This window comes from Salvelinus namaycush, chromosome 19, assembly GCF_016432855.1.
Source record: "Salvelinus namaycush isolate Seneca chromosome 19, SaNama_1.0, whole genome shotgun sequence".
NCBI classification, from domain to species: domain Eukaryota; kingdom Metazoa; phylum Chordata; class Actinopteri; order Salmoniformes; family Salmonidae; genus Salvelinus; species Salvelinus namaycush.
In genome coordinates, this window is record NC_052325.1 from 12,946,870 (window position 1) to 12,962,154 (window position 15,285).

General features: G+C 42.1%; 1 pseudogene; it reads right to left on the bottom strand.

Moving 5' to 3' along the window:
• Positions 1-7,108: 7,108 nt before the first annotated feature.
• On the bottom strand, positions 7,109-11,607 carry LOC120064151 (annotated as a pseudogene).
• Positions 11,608-15,285: the final 3,678 nt, after the last annotated feature.

Here is a 15,285-nt window from a genome sequence, read left to right on the forward strand (position 1 = left end):
ACATGCGGCTATTCTGTTTTGAGCGGTTAACATAGAAATAGGTACTCATATGCTTAATTTAGAGTTATTAATGCAACTTTAGTTCTACAAACGTTGGGCAATATGTTTTGATTTTTAATAGATTGTCATGGCTGGATGATGCGACTAATGATTTTGAAAAAAGTTGCTTGAAAGGCATGAGCTCTGCCTTCTTTTTTACACAGGTTGTACAGACTTCATCAGTCTCACATTTACAATTTGACAAGCACTTGCTAATGCCTTGAATTTACCGGCGGCATCTCTTTTGTGTGGCCGTAATGCACCCTAAAAAAATGAATGCCTTTTGTGGCCTTTGACCTTGGCCCGGTGTGTTGCATTGTGCCCTTCTCCTTGAGTGCTGCCTGCTCCGAAGCACCTCACTCACATGGCTCTATATCATGTGATCGGGTCTTTCTCACAGGCTACAAGTGAAGACAGACACATCAGGGACGCAACTGTGCGCGTCCTTATACAATTCCGAGGTGCATATTGAAGATATTGGAATAATTGTCCACATTTACTTTGTCAGCCAACCAGATGAGTAGACCTAACGAACAGCAAAAGCACTAACCTATGTCAATCTACTATAACCCATAGTACAAAAGTTGACATTCTATTCTGTGCGAGAAATAAATATTCCAAACATAATCTGGGACAACCACTGACATAATGTGGCTGACACAACAGATCAGAACGTTTAGCTTAAAAATGTTGATCAGCTAATGGTTTATTTCTTCACATTATAAGCGCAGCAATGCACACATGCTCGAATGTTCCATTAGTGGGAAAACACCATTATCAAAAGTGACCGCAAACGCAATTATGCATGTCATGTTTTTATTATAAAGGTGCATTTTTATGATAAATGATCTTCCCTTAACGTAAAACTCAAGCGCTGCTTATTTATGCCAGTTAGGCTCTACACCCCTTGTAAAGTGGATTAATGTGCTTAATTTTAAGAAGTTATTTGGCCACTTTAGTTGTGATACAAACTCTATCAAAACATATAGGACTATGATTTGAAAAAGTCGCAAAAAAAGGTATGTATTGTTTCTTGCCTTATGCTGGGCATCATTCACAAGTTCTAATATGTAATTCACAAATGAAAGGCTAATATTATCACCAATTAGACTATTATTGAATTAATCTTGTCGTTACATATACTAAATAATATGTGTAATTTGTTTTGATTTAAAATGGACCATTATCATGCACCTGTCTTGAAACGGGGGAAAAAATACATGTCATCTATGCACTTAAATAGCAAATGGAGGAAGGTTTTCCTGTGGTTCATTTTCATGACAGCTAGGTAGGCTATACTCCTGTTGTAAAGATAAACATTGTGCTTAATATTAGGAAAGTTGAGATAAATATAGTAGGCCTAGCCTATAGAAAGCTGATCACTCTTTTCTCACGCAATTGCATAACCTATACAAATGTTGAGCAACATGAGCTCTCATTAAAGGCAGTTAGCAAGTTCGGTAGGCTACTAATGACCATCAGCAGCATCAGAGCTTGGAGAAGCCTAATTACCATGACTAAACGGTCAAGTGGAATTTGACTGCCTTCATGACTCGTGACCGCAGGTGTGGCAGTAATATGGTCAACAGCCCTAATCATGACTCCATTATATGTGCACAAATTACAATCTGCTTCTCTGAATTGCCTTGTGAAAGCCTAACACCACTAAGATCATATTTTATAATTTAGCTTGTCATGTTGGCAATAGAACAAGCTTTCAAATGCTGCCCACCTGACCCAGATTGCGATGTATAATGGACCGTTTTTTTTATTGCGTAAACAGTAATTGTGTGATGGCGGTTATGCAAGGCTGTGTTCAAAACAACAAATGTGCTTGCTCTAGTTCCTCTACGGCACAGCTAGGAGAGCTCAAAAAAGCAGCTTATAGTTGAACTCTTCTTAGAGTCAAAAGTGCATTGAAAATATTTAGGGACTGTGCACACTTTGGAGAGGTGTGGCCACTTGAGCCGTGTTGACATTGGCCATTTTGAAGTGACTCAAATCCTATTTATTTGCATATCCGATTTGAATCTGTTCTTTTTCCTGCAGTCTGAATAGCTAAAAAGCCACATTTCAAATCCCCTTCGTAGGTAGTTTGAAGTCCAATACAAATCTGATTCTTGGCCATGGTCAAATCTGCTTAATTTGCCCAAAAGTGGTTTTAGACTTATTTGGCAAATCTTGTTGCTTGCTACTCTGTTTACAGTTTGACAAGAACATGTGCATTTGTGAATGCTAGAAACATAAACAGCTACCTAGCTAGCTAGTTGAGCGCTGTGGCTAGCCAAAAAGGACATGTTTTGAAAGTTGGATCATCTTATCCTTTTGAGGATTTAAAAAAGTGTTCCTACCCTATGATTTTGAACATTCAAAGCAACTGGGAAACATCCATGGCAGGCATTGTCACCTTAGCTTGCTACATAACTTCTGAGTGATAGGAAGCACGAGCACCACCAATCAGCCGACACCACTGCAAACACATCCATTGTTACTATGACAACTAGCATAGCCTTGTCAGCAAATGACTGCTGTCTGAACACACACACATCCGATTTGGTCACTTGTAACTTGCTGTTTGACCGGTCAGTAGTACAAAAAAAGACTTGGTAAACTAATTTAACATTAAGGTCTGCAGTGTGAACAAGGCTTTGGAGATACCAGTATGACCTCTCACTCAAACCCCTGTCATTTTGTCTTATGTTGCACCTATCCCTAATTGTTCCAAGAATGTTCTTATGTAACAATGTGTCGAGTATTTTCAGATTTTGTTAAATGCGGCAAAGTACAGTAAATGTACATAAAATCACCAGTGTAATATTTGGATTCTGTCTTGTATCAGGTGTTGTCCTCACCTTTAGTCTAATCATTGTCCCATAATCTCCAAACTGTTCCCTTTAATTGCTACCATTGTGATGCATATGCTTTCCATAATACTTCAGTAAGAAAAAAAGTCTACAATTTAGCCCAGGATATTTGTGAGAGTCACAGATTTGGTAGGGCTTCAGACCTGTCAATCGATACCTAAGAAAAATAGGTGTTCTGTTCATAAATATGGATTCCCCGTTAAGAAACAGTATAATCCCCCCGCCAAGCTTTTACACCCCTACTTTCAGACAGTCAGTCAACCATGCCTCCAGACAGACTATTTCTTTATTACAAAGGAATTATTCTCTTCAAGTTACTACATGTTCCTTCCATAGCACTGTTAGTTTCTTCAGCTCTGTAGTGAAGGTTAATAGCCATGATGCAGGGGCACTGAGTGATTGTAGGATGTTGCCCTTGTGACAAAATGTGAGAGTCCGTTTCTGCCTTTCCACCCATATTGCCAGGGGCATCAAAATAGCATCATGTGTGTGTCAGCCTGTTACAGGGATAAATGGTGCTCACAGGTCTCCCTTTGGCTAACCAGCCTCTTTCTGACGGCCTCAGCAAATAACATCACACCATTCATAACTCATCCTGACACACACACACACAGTATGCCGACTGTTGCTCAGACTACGCCATTAACAAACCCTTAACATTCCAAACACACACACACACTCAGTTTCCCATTTCCCCACACACTATGACCAGTGGGGGTCAGACCAAATCCAAATCACCCTAACTCAGTGACAGAGGAAAAATGGCATTTAGTGCAGCAGAAATGATAATCCTGTGTGTCAATGTGATGCATGCACTATTAGTGGATCATAACGTTGGCTCAGTGGTACCCGGGTCCCCCTGTAGGGCTGGCTCAATGGGAAACTCTCTCTCCTATCTGTCACACAGCACAGCAACACAGCACAACACTGAAGGTGTGCTATTGATAGCGGCATCACTGATGACATTGTTGATGCTGTTGTCAAATGTGCTCTTTCACAACTCTGGAGGACAAATAAATAATACTCATTAGAGGACATTTCTCTGTATTCCTCGCTCTCCCTCTGTTCTTTCTGACTCGCACTCACTCATTCCCTCAAACACATTCTCTCTCTCTTCCCCCCAAACACACACACACTTAAGACATGGCAAGTGCGTTTTTTGATAAGAGTAAATAATCAAATAGGCAAATACATTCTCACAGAGCACATAGACACCATAGGGCAATCATGGGCAGACAGCACTTAACGATCCAGAACAGAGAAGCAGCAGGCAGACTAGTAGATGATGATTTATGACCAGTGAGAGAGAGAGGAGAGAATACAGAAGGAGAGACAGGACATCTTCCTAGGTTACACTTCAGATAGGTAGGGGGCAGCATTCAGAACAGGCTCTGAAGCACTCATAAATATGTACAAGAACGTTAACAGGAATCTAAAGAAATGAATGTCCCATAGGCGACATCAGGTATTAGTGTAGTCATCATAATGTGACCGTTGATCATGCCTGGAGCTTTTGTGTTTAACAGCCACAGTGCCTGAGGTTCTATTGCCTTTACATAAGACATGGTGAGATATTCTACTCCGTTGTCAGATTGCATTGCACAGCATTCTGTTACATGTCTACTCTTCTAATACACTGTTCTGATTCTGTTCTGCGTGTGACATGCGTGAGAGAGTTCCCACAGTAAGTGCTCTGACCCATGTCCTAATACACTGTTCAGGATGTGTGGGCTGAGGCTTGGAGACGGAGGTAAATCTATTGATTTATCCTCTGTAGCTCTGTGTAAACTCTCTCTGCCAGGAGGGCGGTAGCTGTATACAAATAAAGTCCATTGAACTAAGACTATTTCCTGTGAAGAGCAGCAAGTGATGTGGGGCGAACAAACTAAACACCCACTCTTCCTGATGTGAGCTCTTCTCTCACAGCTCTGCGCGTGGCAAAAACAGCAATGCTGCGATCTCATGCATTATGAATTAGAAAACATGAACACACACACACACTCGCAAAGATAGCAGTAAGTCTTGGCCCATATATAATAGATAATAACTAAAATCCTGTGTACTTCTGTTGGGTCTCTGCCTGTGATGGGGTCGTTACTAAGGCAGCTCCCCCGGGACAACACAGTGTACTCATTCAACACTGCAGTCCCTTTTATTGTCTATGAGAACCTCAATGGCTCCGGGTGGAAGTTACCCTTTGACCCGCACAGATCTAGGATAAGCTTACCCTCCTATGAATCCTATCCTTACCTGTTGAGGGGGGTGGGGGTGAAACTGACTGATCAGTGCCTAGGGAGAACGTAATATTAATCCACATGTATGCCTTCAATAGCTCTGATTAACATCTCACCAAGTCAAGGCCATTGCCAAAGCAGCTACTTCAGCACTACCTCTATTCCAGCACTGTCCTGGAACTATGGAATATGGTCCCTCACACAAATTGTGGGCTCATCATATCACTGCTACAGTGTGCCTACCCCGTAGGCCCTCTCCTAAAACAACTGAAAACAGAGGGGAACTATGGAGCAACCATGACCAACGGGCACCCCGTGTCACTGCGCCGACCGTCCTCTGTGAACCACAATCACCGCCACGGCCTTCCATGAATCCCTTCACACTCCCCTCCGCCCGGGGCAAAGCAAAGAGATCGTTTGTAATGTTATTCTAAGCAATTAAAGTTTTTTTAATCATTAATTAGACTAGTGTTTCCCAAACTCAGTCCTCTGGACCCCAAGGGGTGCACGTTTTGGTTTTGCTCTAACACTACACAGCTGATTCAAATGATCAAAGCTTGATGACTAGTTGATTATTTGAATCAGCTGTGTAGTGCTACGGCAAAAATCAAAACGCACCCCTTGGGGATCCGAGTTTGGGAAACCCTGAATTAGACAGCTAGCACACTCAATCAGAGAAGAGGACTTTATGCATTATGTCATGGCTGTGACAACAGTGAGCTAATCAGCCCCACGCTTCCTGTCTCCTGTGGGATCGTGGGTAATTATGAATGAGCTGGAACATGCAATGTGACGAGTGAGGTAATGTGCTTTTAGTGCTGAGGACGACGGGGAGAGGAGGACTGGGAGAGCAAAGACATCGCTGCTTGCCACCAGAGAGAGAGAGTAGTAGGAAAGAAGAAAGCGAGAGGAAGAATAAAAAGGGAAGATGAAAGGGGGACATAATAAAGGAGTGCACGCCACACACCATGTTCTCTTACAGAAAGATTCATTATACAGTAGCCTAGCTTTGGACGGATGGATTTGAATAATCCATTCAATGTGACTGCATGATGAATGAGAAATGTTACATCTCAAGTCTACATATCAATACATTTTGATTTACATGATCATGAATAAATCTTATTCACATTGGAATTCAAAGCCTTGGATGTCACATTTCTTCCCAATCAAAGCCCAGTAGATGGTATTTCTGAGAAGAGCTGGGTTCTGGTTTATCTTCCAGTGGTAGTGTGTTCCAATTACTGATGTAGGCTCTGACTACTAAACCCTACTCAGTAGGGGCCCTCTGCAGGGCCCTGGGGTTGTGTCCTCTGTGTACTGCTCTGTACCAGCCTTCTCACCAGAGACAGCAATCCAGCCATACTCAGTCAGCAGAACTCTGAAGACCGGCTCAAAAACGCCACATGATGGCTGCCAGCATGACTCATGTTTGGTGTGTGTGATACTGGGGTTATAATTACCCCGAGAGTGTGTGTACACTGCAATCAAAGTTATCTCCTGTAAGTGCCTGTGGACATAGTGACATATATACACTAGGCATCTCAACCTCACACACATGATACAGTGTGGAGGAGGAGAGGACATGAAAAGGAAGTTCCAACCAACGCTACATAATCTTGCCCTTTCTCTTTCTCAGCAAGTCGCAGCATCTGGATACAGTTGCTCTGGCACCGCTGGAACAACATTTACATTCCCTTGAGTAGCATTGGATATGTGTACAGTTGGCCTATGTGTAAGTATGTGTTGTTGTAAGTGGGCCTATGTGGAAGCATGTGTTGTAAGTGGGCCTATTTGTTAGTGTGTTTGGTTAAAAATGTCTGCTTCTGTCAAGAGTTTCCTCCTTGAATCTATGATTCCATTGTAGAACGGGGAATTTATAGAATGCGTCGACGGACTTCTCTGTTTTCATCTCTTAAAGATGATATGCTTCATATCTAACAGAAATGTGCAGTGTGTCTTACAAAAATAATTTACATCCAGTGATTTATAAAGTTCTCAATGAATATGTACAGTTTTCATATATAAATAGGACATATGGAATGTCATTTACACAAACACAAGGCAGGTAAAGGTAGAGCACATCCTCCGATAATTCTTATTTAGATATCGTTCAATCATTATTTACTTAATCAACATTATATTAAGACTCACTCTCTTTACATAACAGTTTTTCCATTGATATCATGTACATGTAGAGAGTGAACAAGTATGACTCACAGCATTCCCCACATATACTATATCATGTCTTGGAATGATGGTGCAGTCTGAGACATGTCACAGATCCAGCTGTAGGAAAACCTTGTCAATAGACAGAGCAGGGGACCCTCTTACATGTCCCTACATCCCAAATACACACACGTCTCAATAGCGACCAGGGTATTAGCGTTTCCATAAACAGCTTTTCCAACAGATCTGGAGTCAGTCTCCTATGAACCTCTGTCTTGTGTGATATGTGACACAAACGGAAGAATGCGAATTATCTTCCAGACATTTGTTGCATTATTGAGAATGAGCGGCTTGCAGCTAAAAGTATGTCATGTGTGATTCTCATTGACAAGAGGTTTGGTCTGGCAGGCGTATAGATATTTAATGTAGAGATGTCCCCTATCTCAGACAAAATGGCTCACCTGAGCTAGAAGGGCTTTAAACACTATTCAATAAACACAGGTAACCGGATGGGTGGGGTGTGACACCTGACATTCTTCTTGCATTATTTACTGGAAAAAATCTTGTCAAAGAGTTAAATGGTGTTAAATAGAAACCTGGTTCCTATTAGTGCAAGGAGAGGTTGCTGTTGTTTTTTTTACCTATCCGGTAATGTTACTATTAGTTTTGATTGAATAAATACCTGTGCAGGTACTAACTTTATATCCCATATTAAATTCAGATATAACTGCTAGATCACTAATACTCTCATATAATTCAATATTATCATTAATATTCATGACTTATTATCAATAAGTAAATAGTCATGAGTCTAAACAAGACAGTACAGAAAACGGGGATAAAAAAAAAAAAGATCGACAGTCCAGGGTATACAAACCTATAGGGATGAATAGTTTGAGCAAGCTTGCCCTCTAGTGTCTGAGTAGTGAACTACTTTTCAAACAAACCGAGCAAAGCAAGAAGAGGTGAGGAATCCTCTGTATCATGTGACAAGGGAGATAGTAACAGGCATTTTAAAACAGGGCAATGACAAAATACTAGCCTGTCATCCCCCCCAAAAAATGTATTCAAAATATGACATGTTGTTCAGCCGTCCTGTACCGCTCTCTCTCGTGTCAGTGGCCCAGTGAGCGTTTCTGGATTGCTTGCTTCCGAGACGGCGGTACGATGACAGAGCGAGGGTCGTCACTGCTTACCACAGCCCGACACGATCATGTTAGCACCCGCCTACCAGAGACACACAGAAAGAGAAACACACTCAGTCAACCCACATGGACTGACACAGGCAGAAACAACACAGGTAAACACTAGGGCCCAAGGAGGCATGTACTCACCTCAGCACACTTATGGATGGCAGAAGGACCCACTCCTCCGTCCACAATGTCCAGAGAGGGAAACTGACTCCTCAGCCAGCTCACCTGGCCACACACAGAAACAGACGTGTTAATAACATGTCCCAAATATGCCACAGACCGACATACATGCACAAGATTGATGAAAATAAATCCACTGGGGCTGATTATATTCACGTCTTCTTGCTGCAGCTTTCTGCTCCCCTTATTGCGGAATCATTGACATTCTTTACTTGACGATTGGGGATATCCCCAAGTTCTGGAAGGTCTGCTAAGTTAAGATCTTTCTTAACTTCTAAATCTATTTTAAATGTGCATCAGTTGGGCTTCAGACCAGGCCATAGCACCATCTTGGCAGCATCACTGGTATTAAATGTGGTAAATTGTTTGGATAGGAAGAAACACTGTGCTGCTCTATTTATTGACACTGTCAACTACTCTTTACTAATTCTACGGTTGTCTGAAATTGGCCTGGATCAAGCGTCATGTAATTGGTCGATTTTAGGTTCTGTACTTTTTACTTGACTTGGCTTTTTCGGAGCTGCAATCTGCCTTTGTTGCTTTGCAGAAAGCCTTTGTTGAACTGAAAATTAGTACTTAATGCAGGTAAAACCAAGTACATAGTTTTCCAATTCACTTAAAAATGTATCTGATGATTTATGCATATTGGATGATGCCCACATTAACCGTGTCCCCGTGTATAAATATCTTTGGCATCTGGATTGACAAAAAGTTATTTTAAAAAGCATATGGATGAATTAGTTAGGAAGTTGAGAATAAATAGATCATGCCTCTCCCTAAACAGCAGAAAGCAGATCATTCAGTCAACTTCCTGCCAGTGCTAGACTACAGTGACACCATTTATATGAAAGCAGCTGCCGCTACACTGAAACCATTAGAAGCAGTTTACAACGGCACACTTCGCTTTATTACGGGAGGCAGGTTCAGTACATATCATTGCATCCTATAAGTCTCGTAGATCAATACACTACTCTATTTTTGTTTAGAAAGCCCACTTGCAAACTTCAACCGTACCTTACTTCCTTGTTAAACTACAGACTTACAAGTCACCACAAGCAGATATCATTCTGAAATGTCTCATTCATACTCAGATGACACAATGTCCACTGATGACATTGTAACAAACCTCTGCATTCAAGAGACCTTGTGTATAAGTCAGATTACAGATGAGGACAAAAAGCTTTTTCATGCTGCTTATCAGGGATGTACTTTCTCTGGTGAGACACAAAGTTAAGTAAATTAACACTTATAGACACACGAAAACATACGACCTTGGGTATCATGTCCTCCATGAACTTCTGGCCTCCAAAGCCAGGCTCCACAGTCATGACCAGAGCCATGTTGATCTGTCCAGCCCACGGTGCAAACTCCTCTACTGTAGTCCCAGGCTTTATGGCTAGGCCCACCTATAAGACACACACACGTTGGTTTTACAATCCTTGTGTGGATCAAACAACTGATTCCCATCCAAAATCCTATTTTCCCTAACCTAACCCTTAACAGATCCCTAACCCTAATTGTAACCCTAAACCTAAGACTAAAAAAGCATTTTTCCTCGTGGGGAATTCTGGTCCCCACTATGATAGTAAAGCCAAAAACACACACACACATGGGTGAAGAAGACACATAGTAAAACTGGCAGAAGACACATAGTTGTGAACTTTCTCTGACTTGTGTGTGAATTACGCTTTACATCCATTCTCTCTGACCATTCATTTCTCTCCCATATCTGGACCTCTCGTCTCCCTCAATAGTCAACACTGCTTCACCTTCATGCCGCTCTCTCTGATCTCCTTGATGAGGTTTCCAGCATTGGTGGTGGCCTCCGGGTGGAATGTGTACTGATTGGCTCCTGCTGCTGCCTTGGGTTTCACCCACTGCTCTGGCCTCGATACCATCACGTGCATATCTGGAAGAAAACACACACACACACACACTTTTGAGATGGCTGCTATGTTAAGTTGAACAATCTATGATACTATGTAGACCGAAATAGCATGGGGGCACCAGTGTCTGTGATAATAGGGACTCCTCAATGTTTTGTTGTCCTATTACAAGGCGATAGCGTAACCATATCAGAGTGCGCGGTTGTGTTACTCACCAAAAAGGGTCTGGCCTCACACAGTTCCTCAGGCACTCCACCATGGGATGACCGAACATGATGTTGGGTACAAAATGACTTCAGGGAAACAACATACAATCATTAGCCTCATGTGATTTAATCTAATCCAGTCACTTTGGTGGTGATGCAAGGCAGGCAATAAGATAAGTTGAAATGCAAATCAGTGCTATATTAGTGTTGAATAAAACTTAAGCTAACAAAATATAAGTAGCTAAAGAAAAATTGAGGATGTTGTAAACAGAGTTGCAGAATGTTATGCAACCTGGACTGGCTTTGCTAAAATATGCATGCATTCAGTGTTACATCTAGCTAAACTGCTTGACATGATTGCTAAAGAAACTGAGGCTATGCTAGCTTGCTAGGACTAGCGGAAATCAATGCACTCCCTAGCTAGCGTTGTAGCCTATGAAGCATCCTGATGTGGCTTTGCTCACCCGTCCATAACGTCGAGGTGCAGGAAGTCAGCCCCGCACTCCATCATTCGAACACATTCAGTGCCAATCCATCCCAGTGACCTAACTAGCATGCATGGGCCTATTTTTTTGCGCAGTATTAGAAATATATATTTATTTTCTTATTTAACTAGGCAATTTAACTAGTTCCAGCATCTTTGCGCTGTACGACGTGCGGGTGCTATCTGCCCTGCTCTCACCTGGCTGTGCAAGAAAGCAGTTCATGAAGTACTCGAACGTGTTAGTTTGCTACTTCCGTGTTTAACGCTGTTTTCAAAATAAAAGTACAAAAGCATCGAACGTTGCTTTTCCAAAAGTTGCCACTGGATGGCGGACAACTCATACTGAAGTTACCTATCAAATCAGTGTTCACATATTTTTCCATGGTGAAATATTAATTCATATTGCCCACAGAGCTCATATCGTTCCCTAGTTGGCTGTAAGACTTAGTAGATTTGACTGAAGTTGAAAGGTAGAGATGAGCTGTGTTGGTTGGCCCCATTCCCGAGAATGTGGGGGACCATCTCAGCAGTGTGTGCTCGAGCTGTCCCCTGAGAACAGGAGACAGAGCCAGACAAGACCAAGGCCAATGGTCACATAAAGGACTGTGGGGACTGTGGGGGGGACCAATACCACCTCTATAGGCTACTGCCTCTCTCTCTTTCATTCTCACACACACACACACACATGCGTATGCGCGCCCACACACACTGTTGTCTAAAGCATTGTGACTCTGTGCCCTGCTGTGGTAAAAGGTTTAAAAGTTTTGAAGAGAGTTCATCCATAGTCCAATCTCCAAGTTATTATGATTTATAAGAATGTGAAAAATGTATCCTTAGTAGTTCCAGCAATGTTTTCTGTGGCTCTGGCCCACTTCAGGCTCAGTCACATCCCACTGGGCACATAGTCTATTCAAAGTCTATTCCAAGTTGGTTCAAAGTAACTTATTTAAATTAAGTGGAAATAACGTTTCAACCAGTATGTGTCCAGTGGGACACATGCCGATGAGAGTAAACACCAATCCGACATTTATGGGTTTGGGCTGCGGGTTGCGTTACCGCTGTAGAGTTGATGGTGGGCTGTGGTAGCATGGTATGCACCGGGGGACAAGAAAGGTAATATGTTATTCTCACATTGACTTGAGTTAGAGTAAGTGGTTGTCATGGTGAATGGGAGCCTTGAGTAAGAGCCTCTAAGAGAGCTGTAAAGTTTTAGGATATGACAGCCTCTCCATTGACACACACACACACACACACAAACACACACACACTGAGCAAGGTTGGGGCCACTATACATTTACACTGTGTTTGTTTTACATGTCTGTCTTTCCTCATGACTCCATCTAAACATCATTCTCTCAGACGCCCTCTTAAGAGCTTTAGAGGTGATGAAGTAGTGTCCTACTACAGGGGTACAGTAAAGACTATTTGTAAAGAGTCCAGGGTGGGTTGTATGGATACAAATCTACCTGTCTGCTCTATATAATACAGGTTGTTTCTCTGAGGTTAAGAGGGTTAATATTCTTGACTTTCCATGAGGTGACATTATGAAATGGTGCTCTCGGCGGTGGTGTTTTTTTAGTGAGAAGGCAGAGAAGATTCACAGTGAAATGCCCAGGTTAAAAGCTTTTTTAAGGCGCCATATTTACATGTATTTACAACAAAAGCATCAGGACGACGAATCGAGAAAGTAACATAACCTGTAGTTGTAACAGGGCGACATATGGTCACAACTTGGAGTCAAAATTGAGATACCATTGTGTAGTGGTTGTGTTTAGGAATTATGTGAATGACCTATGCTCCCCAAAGAGCAAAAGGGTTTAACATTTTACTGCAGTGGGCTAAATCAGGGTCACACAGAGTGTTTTTTGGTATTCTTAAACAAATTTACTTTGAAACAAAAGTATACACCTCACACACATGGTTATGGGCTTAAAAAAAGAAGACACCTTAACCATATTAGATATAGAGTTGAAATGTATTCAATTTTGAGTTTGCATCCTAATATTACACTTTATATAAAGAAGACTGAAATATAACAAAACTTTTTGACATAGAAACACCAGATTTTTTTACGTTTAAAAAATAATCATGTTTATTAATTATGAAAAATATGAATAATGTTCCACCCATGAGGCCATTAAGTCATTCGACTGCAGGAAAGGGCTACGTGAGTAAGTGTGTGTTTACTGGGATGCCATATGAAGAATTGCAAAAGTTACAATAACTCATTTATTTTGTTTTGAAGTCCTAACTGATTATCTGCAGTTTAAATAAAACAGAGGGCCATGCTAAGCACATCATTATCTCTGAACCTTAGGAACAATTTTGTATTTAGAGAAATAATGTTTTTCTCTCCCCCTCCCTCTCTGTTGAAAACTGTGAAACACTTGCTGGTAGTTCTGCTGATTTTCTTTAATTCACATCTGTCCACCTGCTTTAGGGCTACGTCCCCTAACCTACTTTTGATAAGGCTCTGGTCAAAAGTAGTGCACTAGGGAATTGGGTGCCATTTGGGATGCAATTTTAGGAATAATTATTCTAGAATTTCAGGCTTGGTATTTTTTTTGTCAGCTAACACTCACTGGAGAGTTCCCTGAGTCTCTCTCTCTCTCTCTCTCTCTCTCTCTCTCTCTCTCTCTCTCTCTCTCTCTCTCTCTCTCTCTCTCTCTCTCTCTCTCTCTCTCTCTCTCTCTCTCTCTCTCTCTCTCTCTCTCTCTCTCTCTCTCTCTCTCTCTCTCTCTCTCTCTCTCTCTCTCTCTCTCTCTCTCTCTCTCTCTCTCTCTCTCTCTCTCTCTCTCTCTCTCTCTCTCTCTCTCTCTCTCTCTCTCTCTCTCTCTCTCTCTCTCTCTCTCTCTCTCTCTCTCTCTCTCTCTCTCTCTCTCTCTCTCTCTCTCTCTCTCTCTCTCTCTCTCTCTCTCTCTCTCTCTCTCTCTCTCTCTCTCTCTCTCTCTCTCTCTCTCTCTCTCTCTCTCTGAATAAGAAGAAGCGAAGTGTTCGACGTGAGATCGCTCTAGCGATGGCCTTCATCAGACTTAATTTCACAACACAGATGACACTCCTGACACAGCTCCAGCCTCACAGCCCCAGCCTCACAGCCCCAACTTCACAGACCCCAGCCTCACAGCCCCAACTTCACAGACCCCAGCCTCACAGATCCCAACTTCAGATCCCAGCCTCACAGCCCCAGTCCCAGCCTCACAGCTCCAGCCTCACAGACCCCAGCCTCACAGACCCCAGCCTCACAGACCCAGACTCACAGACCCAGACTCACAGCCCCAGTCCTAGGCTCAGAGGCCCAACAGCAGTCTTACAGTCCTAGTCACAGTCTCAGATCCCCAGCCACAGTCTTACAGGTGTGTGAAACATATTACTGTTACTCATACGCCTCCACATTTCTTACCTTTACTGTAAACATATTTTACTACCTCATAAGCAGTACTGAAGACCCATCTTAGTCAACATCAGGGGTACTGGTCACTGGTTGTCCTCATAAAAGTCCCTGTTTCATTAGTTTGTTTTCCCCAAGGAGAGGACTGTGATATGTTTTCCTTCACTTCAGTTTCCAGGCTTCTATCCAGCCATGCTGCTCTCCTAACTACAAACTGGTTATAGTTAGGTTACTCTGCCAAGATATATCTCACTCTACTAACGATGTCATGGAATGGCATGGCATGGCATGGCCTAGCTGGTTCAAATCCAACCACAATGTGAGGAAACTCCCTGTCGACTGCATGCATAGGGCAATGAAAAGTTCACTGGCATCAATAGAAGTAGGAGTCTAATCCATGTCATTATTTTATTAGTCTGGTTATTCTGGCTCTTTCAAAGTATTGAGCTTTACAATTGAGAAATCCAACCCCTTTAAGTCCACAATATTAAGCAATATGCCTTGATACTTATTTTTCAAGATCAGAGTCTGGATGGATGTTTTTCACCAATGCATTAATATGGTTTCAACTCAGAAGTTCCTCCTATGAGGTCTCAGTAGTTATTTCAGACCAACCTTGAGGTGGCGGTAGTACGGTCGTTC